The sequence below is a fragment of the Vipera berus genome, assembly GCF_964194415.1.
Source record: "Vipera berus genome assembly, chromosome: 4".
Taxonomy (NCBI): Eukaryota; Metazoa; Chordata; class Lepidosauria; order Squamata; family Viperidae; genus Vipera; species Vipera berus.
Genome location: NC_138206.1, coordinates 108,364,117 through 108,379,979, shown reverse-complemented (window position 1 = coordinate 108,379,979; position 15,863 = coordinate 108,364,117). Strand labels below are relative to the sequence as shown.

Below are 15,863 nucleotides of genomic sequence, written 5' to 3'. Positions count from 1 at the left end.
CTTCTGTGGAGAAGAATTTTAATTTTAATTGATTGTGCTTTTCATTTTTTATCTTATTTATCTCGTTTATGTACCCTTTGCTATGATAGTTCTTGCATAAAGCCACAGTATTGCCATTTAGTTGCATTCATCCAGAAATTCCTTTAAATATAGCATTTTTATTATTGGGCCAACATGCTGCAATGATTTAAATACCTACAGAATCCATACAAAGCTTTGATAGAAGGAAGTGTAATATTGCTTCCTTAACTCTTCTTTCTTTCACAGTTAAGTACAGAATAACAGAGTCCTTGTACCACCTCATATATCAAACTGACTATATTATATTTCAAAGAATCTGTCTATGTATAACACCCAAGTCTTCCTTTTAAGTTTTTTCTTTTTATATATAAAAACACTTCTAACCTTATTTGACATCTTCTAATGCAGGGGTGTCAAACTCGCAGTCACGTGACATGTCACGGCATATCGCAACTTTTTTGCCATTGCCGGCAATGGGGTGGTCGTGGTTTTGCTATGATGCATCCAGCCCATGGGTCGGCAGTTTGACGCCCCTGTTCTAATGTATACATGTGTTCAAATTGTTTTTAATCAATGTTCAATATAAGATCTCTGTAACCTTGTAGCTCATGCTCTTGGGCTCATCTAGGTGCAAGAGACCAATAATCTTATAGCTTCAGAACGTAGAATAATCACTGGGTCTTTTCCATTTGTTGGCATTGATGTGGGTGAATTTTCCTTTGTTTCTCTCTGCAGTGCATTGATGCAGGAATTTAGGTTAAGAGTTCTTTATTAATGAATAAATCTGTCATTTATTAAATTCATTAAATTTATTAAAATTAAATCTGTCATTTTTTTCCTGATCTTCTACTATTAGTAATAATATGCCATTTTACTTCAAGTGACTTTGGGTGGTATACAAATAAAACATTAAAAAGAACAAAAGACAAACATGAGGAGTAAAGATAGCAAAGATGACAAAGCAATAGAGGAAAAAAAAGAAAAGAAAGCAACTCACACAGTCTGAAGGGGGCTTTACTTACTTTTGGGTGGGTGAAGAGCCAGGTTTTCAAGAACTTTTGAGGAATTGGGTCATTCTAATCTCCTGAGGTTCCTCAATGCAACCTACTACTAGTTCCAGGTTCATGATGTCTTTTCCTTATGCATTTTCTTGACATTCTATGCCTATACTCATATATCAGAATAATCATGTGCCTTATTGATACCGTCATCTAAAGATTGGCAGTCAAAACTGAGGCTGAAGTAGCAGGTTCAGGCTATATCTATATCCTGGTGTTAATTACTTGATGGTCCACATCAAGCCCACAAGTCTTAAAGTTGCCAAGTTTGAAGACCCCTGCTTTAGCTACTGCTCTATGTCTCTCCCTAGATTCCACTTGGGTTATGCCCTAATGCTATTATTCATCTTGTGGTTGGGCAAATAACTGAAGATTGGAACTTTATCAAAACCACAAGGTTTTTTCCCATAGGGGAAAATATTTATTTTCCATGTTCTGTCCTTTTCTGCCCCTCTTCATACTGTACTTAGTGCCAAGGGACAGGGCCATCAGGACAAGTGTACAAGTGCATCTGTAGACTACTGCATTTATTGTCCTTTGTTTTATATACTTTGTAAAGGCTTTGTGACGTGTTTGGAAGTCAAGCACTTTTGCCTGCTTGACATGCAGATGGGGCAGGCCGATCTAATGCAAACAGTGTGGAGTTACATCTGCAGCGAGTTAAATCTTATTTGTTAGATTTAATTTTTCTTTTCCTTGTTGTATTTCTCCCTTCAAGGTACCAGATCCCATATCATCATAATACTATATTTGGTCAACTGATTCATTTATCAGATCAAAGCTCACGAAGTGTTAGAAAATTGATCCCCACCCCCTCTCTACTAAATTCTTCTAAAGGAAGCTGTGCAGCCCTAGCAATCTTCAGTTTCTTGATTTCAATCCATCTGAGAAACGTTAACATGTCAAGTTTCACCACGCCCTGCCAAGAAGATTATTATTATCAGAGGTTTCTTGGATATATTTCTCAATCTGATAAGAACTATATTATTCTGTTGCATGATAGATAATAGCTCTGCTAGGCTTTTATTGCTTCTCTGTTTCCATGGGAGGGTCACCGGTTCATTTTGCAATAGGCTCAACTGTTTGTGCTACTTGCTACGTTTGCTGAGAATATGATGACATAAGTCCTACTTTTTTATATAAAAAAACCTGAATTCATATCTCCCATTGGATTATAAAAACTAAGATAAAGAAAAGAGGCCAATTAGACATATATGAACTTAGGCAAAATTATATGGAGTTAATAATGAATATAGGGATTCAGCTTAGTGATATGACTTAGTTGACCTTGGCTGATCTTGGAAGCAAAAAGTGTCAGCTCAGGTTAGTACTTAGATGGAGACAACCTGGAAATCCTATTGCTACAGAGTGGGTTGTGAAATTGTACAAAGAGCTTAAAATAAGACAATGGGCACAGCAATATGGTTTATACTCTGGTGATAATATCATTTGGAATCTGTAATATTTATAGACTATATTAAGAAATTAGGATTTACAATTTATACCGACTCCATAAAATATTTGGCCCTATATTTTTCTCAAAATACATAATTAGATGTTGAACATAATATATCTAAATGTATAGACATAATTTCAGTAGGTATAATCTGATAGCAAAGATTTCCATTAAATCTCTGGATTAATATTAATGTACTTAGAAGAATAGGGACACGGTGGCTCAGTGGGTTAGGACGCTGAGCTTGTCAATCAGAAGGTTGGCAGTTTGGCGGGTCGAATCCCGAGTGACACGTAACAGAGTGAGCACCTGTTACTCGTCCCAGCTTCTGCCAACCTAGCAGTTTGAAAGCACATAAAAATGCAAGTAGAAAAATAGGGACCACTACGGTGGGAAGGTAACAGCGTTCTGTGCACCTTTGGCGTCTAGTCATGCTGGCCACATGTCCACGGAGACGTCCTCGGACAAGTGCTGGCTCTTTGGCTTTGAAATGGAGATGAGCACCGGCCCGTACAGTTGGAAATGACTAGCACGCATGTGCAGGGGAACCTTTACCTTTACCTTTACTTAGAAGAAAGATACAAGGACATGTTAAGAGAGTTTTCAATATTAATTCATATCAGATACTTTACCTGATAGATTAACTAATGAGCCAAAACTCTTAGAATATCTTTGGTCAAACAGAGGTTGCCTTATGATGAAGATGGCATTTACCTATCAGATTTTAAATTGTATTACTGGACTTTCATTTTAACATGTGTGTTATGATGAATTTTTTAAAAATAAATATTGTCCTCTTTTGATTTTTTTTAAGGTTTCAATATTTCTGTATTAAAGTGCAATTTAAAAATATTATAAACAGTTAACTAGTTATGGAAAACTGTTATGCTTTTGTGTTCAGAATGAAAGTATTTGTTAGAAAAAAGTTTATTTTATACTTTTTACTGGATAATAAAACTCATGTACTAAAGGGAAAATAAACAAATATCCAGAACACAGCAGTATGTCTTGAGTTTTTCACTGTGAAGTACAGCCCTAACATCAAGGAAGAAAAGATTTCCTATATGCAAATTATATTCTCCACTACTTTAGTAGAACAATAGTTCAAGAAAACAAATACAAGAGGAATATACATGTGAGAAGTCAGTATTAAATAACAGCTTAACACAACCCAGAATATTGGTTGCTTCTTTCTCGCTCATAGACAAAAAAACTATTTTTAGTATTTTTTTCTTCCAATACAATTGCAGAACTCTTATCAAATATAGTTTCTTACTGATGTTTGCAGTTTTAATATTTTTTCCACCTCATTATCTCTGGCTTGATGGTGTACCTCAGCTAAATCTAGATAGAGGGCTAACAAACAGAAACTGCTTTGATATCTATGTCAGGTTTTGTTGAGAGCAAGTGCATAACCCCCTTTGAAATGTTGGCAAGTTTTAGGGTCCAAGTATATTAATCAAGGATCTTCCTTTCTACTCTTGAAAGCTGAACTGGAGTTGGCATTGTGGAAGAACCCAAACTTGAAGGTTGCAGATATTCTGTTGGCGTTCCTGGGCCAAGCAGTGGCTAAAACCCTTAAACCAGTTGATTATAATGATTGTTTTAAAGATTTTGAGATAGTACATTCTGAATATAATTTATCAATAATATCTATTTGGTATTACATATCATTGAAACATATTTTGGCTAAATAGTATGATCCAGATGCTTTATCAGTCTCAGAGATGATGTAGGAGATGACCAGGCTAAGCCCGAGGGAGGGGTCAAACGCATCATCAGTCCTGAGTCCCTCTGAATCCACAAGATATCTAAGCCCAGCCCACCTTGAATTCCTTTGACTCTTATCTACCACCAGTTTGCTTTGACCATCAGTAGTTCAGATTCTTGTAGACAGTTTAAGTTTACAATAAATCTTTACACCCATTTGAAATGCATGGATCTTCTGATTTCCCTGGTACTTAACAGGTACATGGAATCCCAGGATCTTCAGAGACAGAGCTCTTCTTAAACTAATAATTCAGTTTTGTAAGGAATTAAACATCAAAATGGTTAGCATGAATTACATATTTGAATTTTGTAATGAAGGGTTGGAATACCCAATCTTGGAGATTTAGGTTTTAAGAAGTATAAAACATATTTCTCATGGCTTGATTTCATTCTTCAGTTACAACAACCTATTATATCTACTTTTCTTTTATATTTATGGTCATCAGAAAATATTGTGTTTATTGGATTCCCTCAAAGAACATTTTAAAAGGATTGGACATCAGCTTTCTTATGTTGGTTGCGCATGAAATTTGAAGGTTCTTTACCTCATATGATTTAGTCTTGTCTAGCCATAGCTTTGTTTTGCTTCAGATGGTAGCATGTGTTAATACAACTTCAGATTTTTTTTTAAAAAAAATAAAGGTTTAAGGTTAAGGTTTAAATATAATGTTAAATTACCATCCTTAAATATGAAATTTGTCATTCTAAGAAGAACCTTGCCTCTGTTGAGCCTGGAATTAACCAGAAAAGATGAAAGAAACTTACCCTCCCAATACTAAGAAATGGGTCCAGGATATAAGTCTTATCTATTTTGGAAAAAAGATGAAACAATATGTTTCCATATAGTCTATATTTAACTATAGGATTGAATTATTAGTATTACATGGATAATATAGGGAGCTGTTTTCTTTCAGAAAATTCCCTGTTCTGCCCCTTTTCTCTTTTATTTTAATCTCCATCAATGTATGTGTCAACTCTATAAATGAATTTGGCTGAAGCCATTTTCTCTTTGTTTTCGGTTGCCACAGAATTGGGAGGGGGGATGAGAGTTTTTTAGTTAGTCAAAACCAGAAGTCTTCAAACTTGGATTTTTTATGACTTGTGGACTTCAACTCCCAGAATTCCTCAGCCAAGTTTGAAGACCCTTGGTCAAAAGAATGAATTGTTCTTTGGGAACCAAGGTCATTGCTGAATGCATTTTGGTGGGCTAAAACTTCTGTTAGAAAGCCCACACAAGTAGTTAATTGGGAAATGTGATTAATGACACTTTATTGGGGTAGGAAGTTCAACTTTGCAACATTGTAACCTCTGGGAGGGATTTCAGTCTTGGGTTGACTTTTGATCGTGCTGATACTATGTAGCCAAATAAATATGTTCTTTAAGGAAACTTTTTTGCCTTGGAGTTCTTTTACTGGTCTCATCTATCAGAACCATGACATGTAGATTCTTTTCTTAATTGATAATTAATGTTGTATTTTTCCTTATTGGTGTTATAGTTGCTTGTATTCCAGTATTTTAAAAAATAGTTTAAAAATACAAGGCAACGGGCAAGCTGCTTTTGTACTATTGCCAAGGAATCATGAAATTACTAGGAATCAAATTATTTCTAAGGAGACTTGATCTTTTAAGAATGAACACGTACAATCATTTACAGGGTAGACCTCTTAGGTTCCTGCCACCACATGGTAAGCTAATTATCCTTATTGTAACACCAAATGTTAAGTCATATTTTTCATGATGATAATGATTACAAAGAAAGTTCCTTTACATAGAGCGATACCATATCACTATTTAATTTCCAAAGCATTCCTGAAGGACTCTAATTCCAAAATAACGTTTCCACACATTATTCATATTACCACTAGGTCCCAAATGTGTAATAAAGACTTTCTTTTCTTTCCTCTTGTCAGGACCCACCCCAATCCACATCTTAGGAAAACAAAAAACTCTTGGAGTCAGTTCTAGTCCAAAAGGAATTTTTACTAGGACCTCCTTAAGTAACACCAGCTGCCTGCAATTAGTGCAGGTTCACGTCCCACCAGGCTCAAGGTTGACTCAGCCTTCCATCCTTCCGAGGTAGGTAAAATGAGGACCCAGATTGTTGGGGGCAATTAAGCTGACTTTGTAATAATGCCGCTTGGGGTGTGTGTGAAAGCCCTAATAAGCAGGCATATCCATAGAATGAAGGCTACTGCTAAGCTTGTAAGCCGCCCTAAGTCTTCGGAGAAGGGCGGGATATAAATGGAATTAAAATAAATAAAATAAATAAATGCTTGGTTGTGGAAATACAAGGCAGGACTTGGTATTGTTTTACAAATTGAAACTTTATAAAGAGTTCCCGGTTCAACCCCCCTTCCCTCAACCCCATTTGGTCAGCCCCCCATCATTTTACTTCGTGTCATCCCTTTCGTGGGAAAAAGGGAACTTCAAATCTTTATGGTTATTGCCTTCTTCCTTTACAGATTCAAATGGAGACACAGGCCATATGCCCTCTTCCCTAACCCTCCCTTTTGTTCCCCCAGTTCAAAAGGTTTCCCTTGGTCTTTGAAATAACCTAAGGCAGGCTGAATCCACATGCGCTCCTCCTTCCTCGGGAGATGGCAGAATCCATGGGGGGGATAATGTTTTAAACATACATTTATGAATGTGATATAAATGGATTCTGACACCTCTTCTCCCAAGGAAGTAAAGCAGTCAAGTCTTCATTGCAGTGGGGTGGAAAACAAATGAGGCAATTTCTTCTCCCTTCTCCTTTTTAAACATGTGAGGTGGAGAAGAAGAGAGTGAAGCTAAAGGAACTGTGATGAGTCTCTCCATTCCTTCTTTTTAAACTCAGCAACAGTGTGTTAGCCTGTATGGGAGAAGGAAGAAAAAAGGGATTCTTGTTTGTCTTCAGCTGTTACACATCAATTAGCAAACTCACTGTTTTAGCCTATTGGCTAAACAGTTGCATATCCCTTATAAATCTAGATATGTTTGTAATAGCAACATGATTGATTCAAGTAAAAGTGCACTTCGTGCACTAGGTTAAACAAATTAAAGCCTTGCTTCCATAGCTGTCTGTGGGTGACTTTAAAGTCTTTGAAAGAATGGAAATTCCTGAAATTTTGTTATTGGAAAAGGGATCTGGGCATAATTTTATTTCTATAAGCATCAAGTTGCATTCTCCAACTCAGGTGGTAATAAATATCAAGAATGTGGATAGTTTCTTCAAATAAATAAGGACCATGAACTGGGATGTCCATTTTCTTTTATTCAATTATACATTATAGAGCGTATTTGCATAGAATATTCAGAAATATCAAAACAATACTTTATGCCATAGAGTGTTGATAAGGTGAAGGTAAAGGTAAAGGTTCCCCTGCACATGCGTGCTAGTCGTTTCTGACTCTAGGGGCCAGTGCTCATCTCTGTTTCAAGGCTGAAAAGCCAGCGCTTGTCCGAGGACATCTCTGTGGTCATGTGGCCGGCATGACTAGATGCCAAAGGCACACGGAACGCTGTTACCTTCCCACCATAGTGGTCCCTATTTTTCTACTTGCATTTTTATGTGCTTTCGAACTGCTAGGTTGGCAGAAGCTGGGATGAGTAACAGGCACTCACTCTGCTATGCGGCACTCGGGATTCGACTCGCCAAACTGCCAACCTTCAGATCGACAAGCTCAGCGTCCTAACCCACTGAGCCACCATGTCCCCTTAGAGTGTTGATAGATAGATATTTTTTCTTCAAAAGCTGAATAGCATCACACTGTAACCTAGTCATAATTTAGTAGTAGGATTGATACATTATCTGATTCAGTATTTGCTTTATTTACTGGGAACAGGGGTTCTGGAAATGTCTGGAGTTTGTACAAAGGGAGTTTGTAGATGAGCATTAACAACATATCAATGAGAGCCAGCACTGAATCTGCTAGCTAATGCTTTTCTCCTAGGAATTCATATAGATGTTAAATTGCATGGAAAACAAGACAGAACCCGGTAGAATCCCTCGGGACAATTCCTAAGGAATCGTACAGAGGTTTCCTGGTAGTGCTTTCAAGTGTAAAGTAGAACATTCAGAGCAGAACAACTACCTCTCACTTCTCTTCAGCACTGCAACAGGTTTTGTATTAACAATCACAAAGAGATACATGTCAATGCAGACGAGGAAAGCTCAAGATAAACTGCTTCATTTCAGCTGGGCCAGAGATGGCTTCCCACATGTTAAAGCTTCATTGATTCATCCTCCAGAATGATGAAGACTGCCTGCAAAAGAGAAATATTTATGAACCTACTGATCATTAACGGCACAGAATTTATAAGCCATGATGGCATCTAACATGCTAGGTTTGGTATAAACAGATCCTCACTCTCTTCGTGATGAAACTGATTCATACAAATGGAATCAGAGACTATGATAGGCACACTAATTATAAAGTTGCTCAAAGTGATATAAATTTTGGCTTGGATGTGAGAGACCTTGTTGCAGAACATACATTTACAAATCAAACTGCTCATAATTGAACTCAGATGCTATCAAGATATTGGCAGGAACCGTTGGACAGAGAGTCAGCCAGCCAACAGAAATCTAATACTTGATTTTTTTCCCTCTTGCAAGCATAAACTTGAAATAAATCCTAGTGTTTCTTCTTCTCTCTGATTGATGTGGCACAAGTGTTATATTGACACCTTCATCACATCTGCTGTGATAATAGCTCCTGCCATTTGCCCTCATGCTTCATCAACCATAAACCCTTCCCATGCTTAGAAGAATCAGTATTAAGCACCAGGGATCTTTCTTTATCATTGCTTGGAATAACTATTCTTAAAATTCTATTCATCCATCAAATAATTCCAGTTTCATGCATGATAAAGAATATCTATCTATCTATCTATCTATCTATCTATCTATCTATCTATCTATCTATCTATCTATCTATCTATCTATCTATCTCCATCCATACATCCAAGATTGGGTAAATGATATAAGGAAAACTGTGTAATAGACTTAAAGGTAAAGGTTTCCCATTTCCAGGTGTGTCTGACTTTAGGGAGTGATGCTCCTCTCTTTTTCTCAACCAAGGGAGCCAGCATTGTCTGAGGATGCTTCAGTGGTTATATAGCCAGTATGACTATATGCCAAGGTGCACAGAATGCTGTTATCTTCTCATTGAAGTGGTACCTATTTATCTATTTGCATTTGTATGCTTTTGAACTGCTAGGTGGGCAGGAGCTAGGACAAGTAACAGGAGCTCACCCTGTCACATACCACTTGGGTCTCAAACCTGAGCTGTCAGTTTTCCAGCTGAGAAGCTCAGGGTCTTTAACCACTGAGTGATTGCATCCTCATGGTAGGCTTAATTATACCAAAATTGAAGCATTTATCTGATTTAATTATTACAACTAAGTTGGTCAATGGGTACAACTTGACATTGGATCTGCAAAACTATTTCTCCATGATATAAAGGAATTAATATCTGCTATTAACATAAATCCAGATTTACAACTTACCTTGAAGTTTGCAAAAAGTTAGACACAACTTCTAACCTTTGACCTTTTCCATTGTCTCCATTTCATTCATCACTGATGTTTCAAATAGAGTTGACCAATTCGAGTAATTAGAAGATACGTACAAGATTTTATAGGATTCAAGCTTTTAATATCAGTGGGAACCTTGCTAAATATATCTTGCAGAGACGAATTGTGTGCAAGTCCCAACATGGTTTGAATGGAGACAAGTGCAATGATTTCTTCATAAGAACATGAGAGCTTACTAATCAAGCACATTGCAAAAATATTCGAAGAATGTTTGCATCCATATCATTTAAGATCAAAGGAACCTTCAAAGTATTACATAAAATTCTTACGGTATATAAAGCATGATAAAGTTCTTTTGCATTGCTGATGAGGTGATTATTATCTCTTTTCTTCCTACTCACTCCACTTTTCCTTCCCCTTAAAAGTACACATGGAAATGTTTGAATTGAGTCAGAGCTTAGTTTTTGAATGTGTGTATTTCATGCTGGATGTACATAAGCCGTTTGGTATGCATGCTTTAGATACTTGATGTACTATGCTGAATGCTTTGGAAATCTGAAAAAGTACAATATAGTATTTTATTATCAATCTGTTTTATCCACATAACTTAAATATATTTTTTTTAAAAAAGCGGGCAAAACTTCAATAATACCACTTTCATGTTATCACTGAGCCAGAAATAACACTTTGTAATTGGGAAAAGAGATAATATTCCACTTCACCATCCAAGAATAAGATGGTAGAAATAGGCATTTTCAGGGGAGATAGAAAAGTAAAGTTGTGTAACAATTTTTGACATGTGTAAACTGTATTACACACATAAAAATGTATCAGATTTCAATCAGAAGTCTCAATTGCCATCTTTACTTTTTAAAATTCTTTTCTCCTGCAGCCACTTCTGGTATCTTTATTTATTTACCCTCATAAAATTGCCCCGTCTTAGGACAATCTTTAAGCTAATACTGATAGAAGAGAATATATGTGGCTCCATGGTTGAACTGTAGGGTCCTTGATGCTCTCTGAGCTTGATGGTTTTCTTGAGACATTTCATTACCAAACTAGGTAACGTCATCAGTTAAGCTAATACTAGTCCAGTGTAATCTAGATTTAGTCATACTTAAAAGTATTTCCAGATAATTTTTTGATGCAGGTTTTTTTTTACTCTGTCTTAAAACTCACTGGGTGACTTTGATAGCTCTCTCTTAGTTAATCTACTTTAAAAGGAAGAAGAGAATCAAGTTTGGTGTAGTGGGTTAAGGCATCAAACTAGAAACCAGGAGACTGTGTCTTCTAGTCCCCCAATAGGCACAAAGCCAGCTGGATGACCTTATGCCAGTCCATCTGTCCATCAGCCACAGCAAGGAGGCTATGGCAAGCCCTTTCTGAAATCTGGCACAGGAGAAGAGACTTGTCCAGGCGGTCACCAGGAGTCAAAAACTGACTGGAATGCACACACACACACACACACACACACACACACACACAAAAGGGGGGGAAATGCTCAAATATGTAAACAAGTAATAAACATCTTAGAAGCTGCATAGGAAAATCTTTTCAGTTTGGAAAGCAGCTTGTATGTTTTATAAGCAGCTATAGCTCAAGAAGGCTAAGTCTTAAATCCCTTCGGGCTCAGAGGAGTAGTTGAGGAAAACAACAACAACACACCTTCGGTTCTTAGCTTCTGTTACCTTTTTCTTCCTTCCTTTCCTTTCCTGTTCTGTTCTCCTTTATAATTCTTTCTCTCATCCCTCTGTCAAGCAGCATTAAATATTAATGAAGGCTGAAGCTCTTTAAAGACGTAAATGGAAGAGGGGAAAAAAAAGTGCTTTGAGGATCACTGTAGGCAAACGCTACAGTCTTTTCCCGACATGCACCGTGGAGAGCCTGCTAATTTGGTTTCAATGATACTGCCGACAGGCTGGTTGTGAAAGGCTGCCTTTGATCTATCTTTTACATTCATTCACCTTAATAAGAGCCGGCTTTATAGGTCCAATTAAAATCACCACCCTCCCTTATTATCTCTACCGAGCATGACAGAATTACAGTGGATTTCAGGAAATGTTTCCCCTTAATGTGGAAGTTCTTGGCGCAAGCAGCAGACTTGACTTTAAAAAGTATACTTTAATCATTTTATCTCAGCTGGCATAACACTGATTTCAGGCCTACAGATCAGCTGCCTTAGACTGGCTTATCCTAACAACTCCAAGGTGTAAAATAAATTGCCATGGCTTGCAGAAAAACCTAGACTCTTCCACCCATTAGAGTCCTCCTCTTTCAAGTAGTAGGTTGGAGTGAAAGTTTCAGCTTGCATGGTGATTGGTGAGAGAGAAATGATAGTTCAACATCTGGAGAGCCACATGTTGCAACTATGTGCTGTAATACTGCTTCTTATTCCTCCTCTTTGATGAACTGTTATTCCATCTCTGGATGAACACAGGAGAAGTGACCATGGTGTCTTTCTCTACATTCAATGTTTTGTTCCCCCCCCCCACAATTATGTCAAAGCTGAGTAGAAGAAAGTCTAATGACAAAGGATAGGAACATTCTGGCCCTTTAAAATCTTAGAAGTTCCAGCCAGCTTGGTCAAATAATCCAGAGCTTCATGAATTCCCTATCCTTTCCTGAGCCTTTATAGAATAGAATTCCACTAACCAAATGCAACTTTTGCATACTGTTAGGGTGAAATTGTGCTCCTCTGTGAAATTTCTTTTCTTGGAAAATTACTCATTGTTTTTGTATTCCTTTATTTTATGATCACAGACAATTCCCAGGAATGAAATAATTTGAAATGAGGAAGATATAAATTATGCAGGAGTAATCAAGACACTGGGTTGCTGTTGTTGTTTTTAACATTTGGCTGTGGTCTTGGTGCCTCAATTGCATGTGTCTCTATTATGCTGTACTGTTTTTCTTCTAATAACAGTTGGAGGGTACTTTCTTTCGATCCCATTTATTTCACCCATTTAACTTGATTATAAACAGTTCTGCCTCTTCCCACTTCCCCCATCTTCTTTTCTCTTTCCCAGTGCAGCTCAGATTAAAAGCACAAAAACCAATTGTACTTATGAAAGTACAGGAATTAAAAAGCCACATTTTTGAGTTTAAGCCTTCTAAGCAGGTAAAGCTACCAGGAAAGCTATTTATCATTCACAAATGTCAGACATTTTTTATATATATATAAAAAGAGGACATGCTAGAGAAGAATGTCATTTCTTTGTTTCATTAATCAGACATCAAAATTTAATTAAAAAAAATATGAAAAGAAGTTGCTGAGGCAAAGAAATGCAGATGGTTCTCTGCTTGTTGAGATACCATCTTAGTTCATCCGCAAAGATCAATAATTTCTTCCACACCAATGCTCCTGGATTCAAATGAAGTTTGGGGTGTTAACAGGGTTTAATTATCTTCACCATTATTGGATAATTGCAGTTTTAAATTGTTTTATCAAAGTTAAAAGCAATATTTTCCCCAAGTTTTAAAATTCTAATATTATTGGCAATAAACCTTTTGTTTTTATGAGTGCTTAAAGAGAATTTATTCTTTATTATAATGAAAAACTGAAGTTCAAAGGGGAAAACGCAGTGATAATAAACTGTTTTTTCCTTAGCGGAAAGAAAAAAAACTATTAGTTTTCCATAATCCTGTACTCCACATGTTCTTTTTATCCAGCAGAATGTTTATTTCTGTCATAAGTAGGAATTCTGTCATGCTAGGAAATTTTCTTTTGGAGCCATGTTGGTCCCAATCACATCTCTAAGTATTTACCAACCATTCTTTCCAGAACCTGGACAGTTAACTGTTGAGAAAACGAACGGTCCAAGGATAAGGATAAGATAAGATAATCTTTATTGTCATTTTTTACTGTGGGCACAATGGAACACATCAAAAATGAAATTTAGTTGCCCGCTCTCAAAGTGAAACACTTACATGACACACACCTAAAACATACTATATACAAGCACATGTATAGACCCACACCCCTACATATACATAACAATAAAATATTAAATATTGTCCATCTTGAATATACAACGGAAGGAGGAAGCTTGAGAGTTCACAAGGTTAACGCTGTATGGAATGAAACTATAGCTGAAACTGGATGTTCTGCTATGGATACCATGAAGCCTCCTTCTCCCAGAAGGTAACAAGGAAAACAGGTTGTGAAGAGGATGTGTAGCATTCCAGATAATCTTATGGACCCTGTTCAAACAACGCTTCTGTGCTGTGTCCTGGATGGGAGGGAGGGAACTGCCAATGATCTTTTCGGCCATCCTCACCACTCTGTGCACTGCCTTCCTGTCTGAAGCAGTGATGCTTCCAAACCAGACTGTGGTGCTGTATAACAGGATGCTCTCGATTGTTCCCCTGTAGAAAGTGGTCAGGACAGGGGAAATAAGATGTGCTTTTCTCATGCGATGCAGAAAGTGCAGGCACTGCTGTGCCTGCTTCACCAGTTTCTCACTGTTGAGCGACCAAGTCAGTCTACTCATTAGCTGCACACCCAGGAATTTGATGCTGGTAACCATCTCCACAGGTGAATCATTAATGCACAGAGACGTGTGGCTGTGCCTGCCTTTTCTGAAATTGACAATGATCTCTGTTTTTTTTGGTATTTAAAACTAGGCTGTTTTCCTTACACCAGTTCACCAACCCCTCAACCTCCTTGTGGTAAGCTTCCACATTGTCATCATGAATAAGGCCCACTACTGTTGTATCATCTGCAAACTTCACAATATGGTTGGTGGCAAACCTAGCACAACAGTCATGGGTATTATAAGGAACAGTTACTCTAAAGCACGGGTGTCAAACTCGCCACATCAAGTGACGTGTCACAAAGTATCACGACTCTTTTTGCATTGCTGGCAATGGGGTGGGCGTGGCTTCAGTATGATGAAACCGGCCTGTGGGCCTGCAGTTTGACACCCCTGCTGTAAACTGTTAGGTAAAGGCACAGTCAGAGTTTAGGTGAGTGTTTGAGCTTGACAAACATAGTCAAGTTCCAGAGGGTAGAATATTAAGATATTGTTAGGCCACAAGAGTTAAAAATTTCCAAGACCACGAGCAAGAATCAGTGACAAGATGGCACAAATACAATAATGTTCTGACACTTAAATGCTATTAAGCAGATGCTTAAAAATGGAAGTACAAGTAGATTCATGTATATCTGGTACTGTAGCTTCTGGGCTACTTTGGAACAACAACTTGTTCCCAAATAGAAACTAAGAAGATCAGTACTCAGAAAATGATCTGAGCAACCTCATACTTCTCTTTTCAATGTGATTGAATTGAAAATTAAATTCAAAATTTTGAAAATTTAAAATACTCTGATTTCTATATTGTTCTTCAATACTCTAGTGGGCTATACACCGTCCACTGTATGGTATATCTGAATTGGAATCCATGGTTGCAAATTTGTGGGTGTTGGTTATTCCCCCATGACTTATTTCTCTAGAATTTAGTTGGTGCTAATCACACACTTGATCCTTGAATGAAAAGTCATTTATAATCACCTTGACAGTAAACATTTATATATACATCATCAGGTATACTTTTAAAAAGTACAGTCCAGGAAAGATGAGAAACTTTAATATTTGTGCACCTTTGCAATTCCCTCAATTAAGGTAGAGATGGAGTGATACGATTTGTGTGTGTGTGTGTGTGTGTGTGTGTGTGTGTATACAGGGCTTTTTTTGTCATAGAATGCTCAGAACGGAGTTCCGGCACCTTTTTTGGATGGAACCTTGTATGATAGGCAAGGTGGGTTCTATGATATGTGTGAGTTCCGGCACCTTTTTCTTTTACAAAAAAAGCACTGTACATACATACATACATACATACATACATACATACATACATACATACATACATACATATATATATATATATATATATATATATATATATATATATATATATATATATATATATATATATCTGTGTGTGTGTGTGTGTGTAGATATAGAGATATAGAGATATAGAGATAGAATTATGATGGATTTCCATTGTCTAACATAGTTATACACCGGAGACAAACTTCTTTT

General features: G+C 37.0%; 1 long non-coding RNA gene across 1 annotated transcript in view; it reads right to left on the bottom strand.

Moving 5' to 3' along the window:
• Positions 1-6,688: 6,688 nt before the first annotated feature.
• The window catches only part of LOC308667458, a 36,583-nt gene continuing 27,408 nt past the window's right edge, over positions 6,689-15,863 (bottom strand). Inside the window, exons 2-4 of the long non-coding RNA XR_014026285.1 lie at positions 10,152-10,377; positions 8,379-8,550; positions 6,689-7,156 (exon numbers count right to left, since the gene is read on the bottom strand). This is a non-coding gene — a long non-coding RNA (uncharacterized lncRNA). The remainder of the gene's footprint in view (positions 7,157-8,378; positions 8,551-10,151; positions 10,378-15,863) is intronic.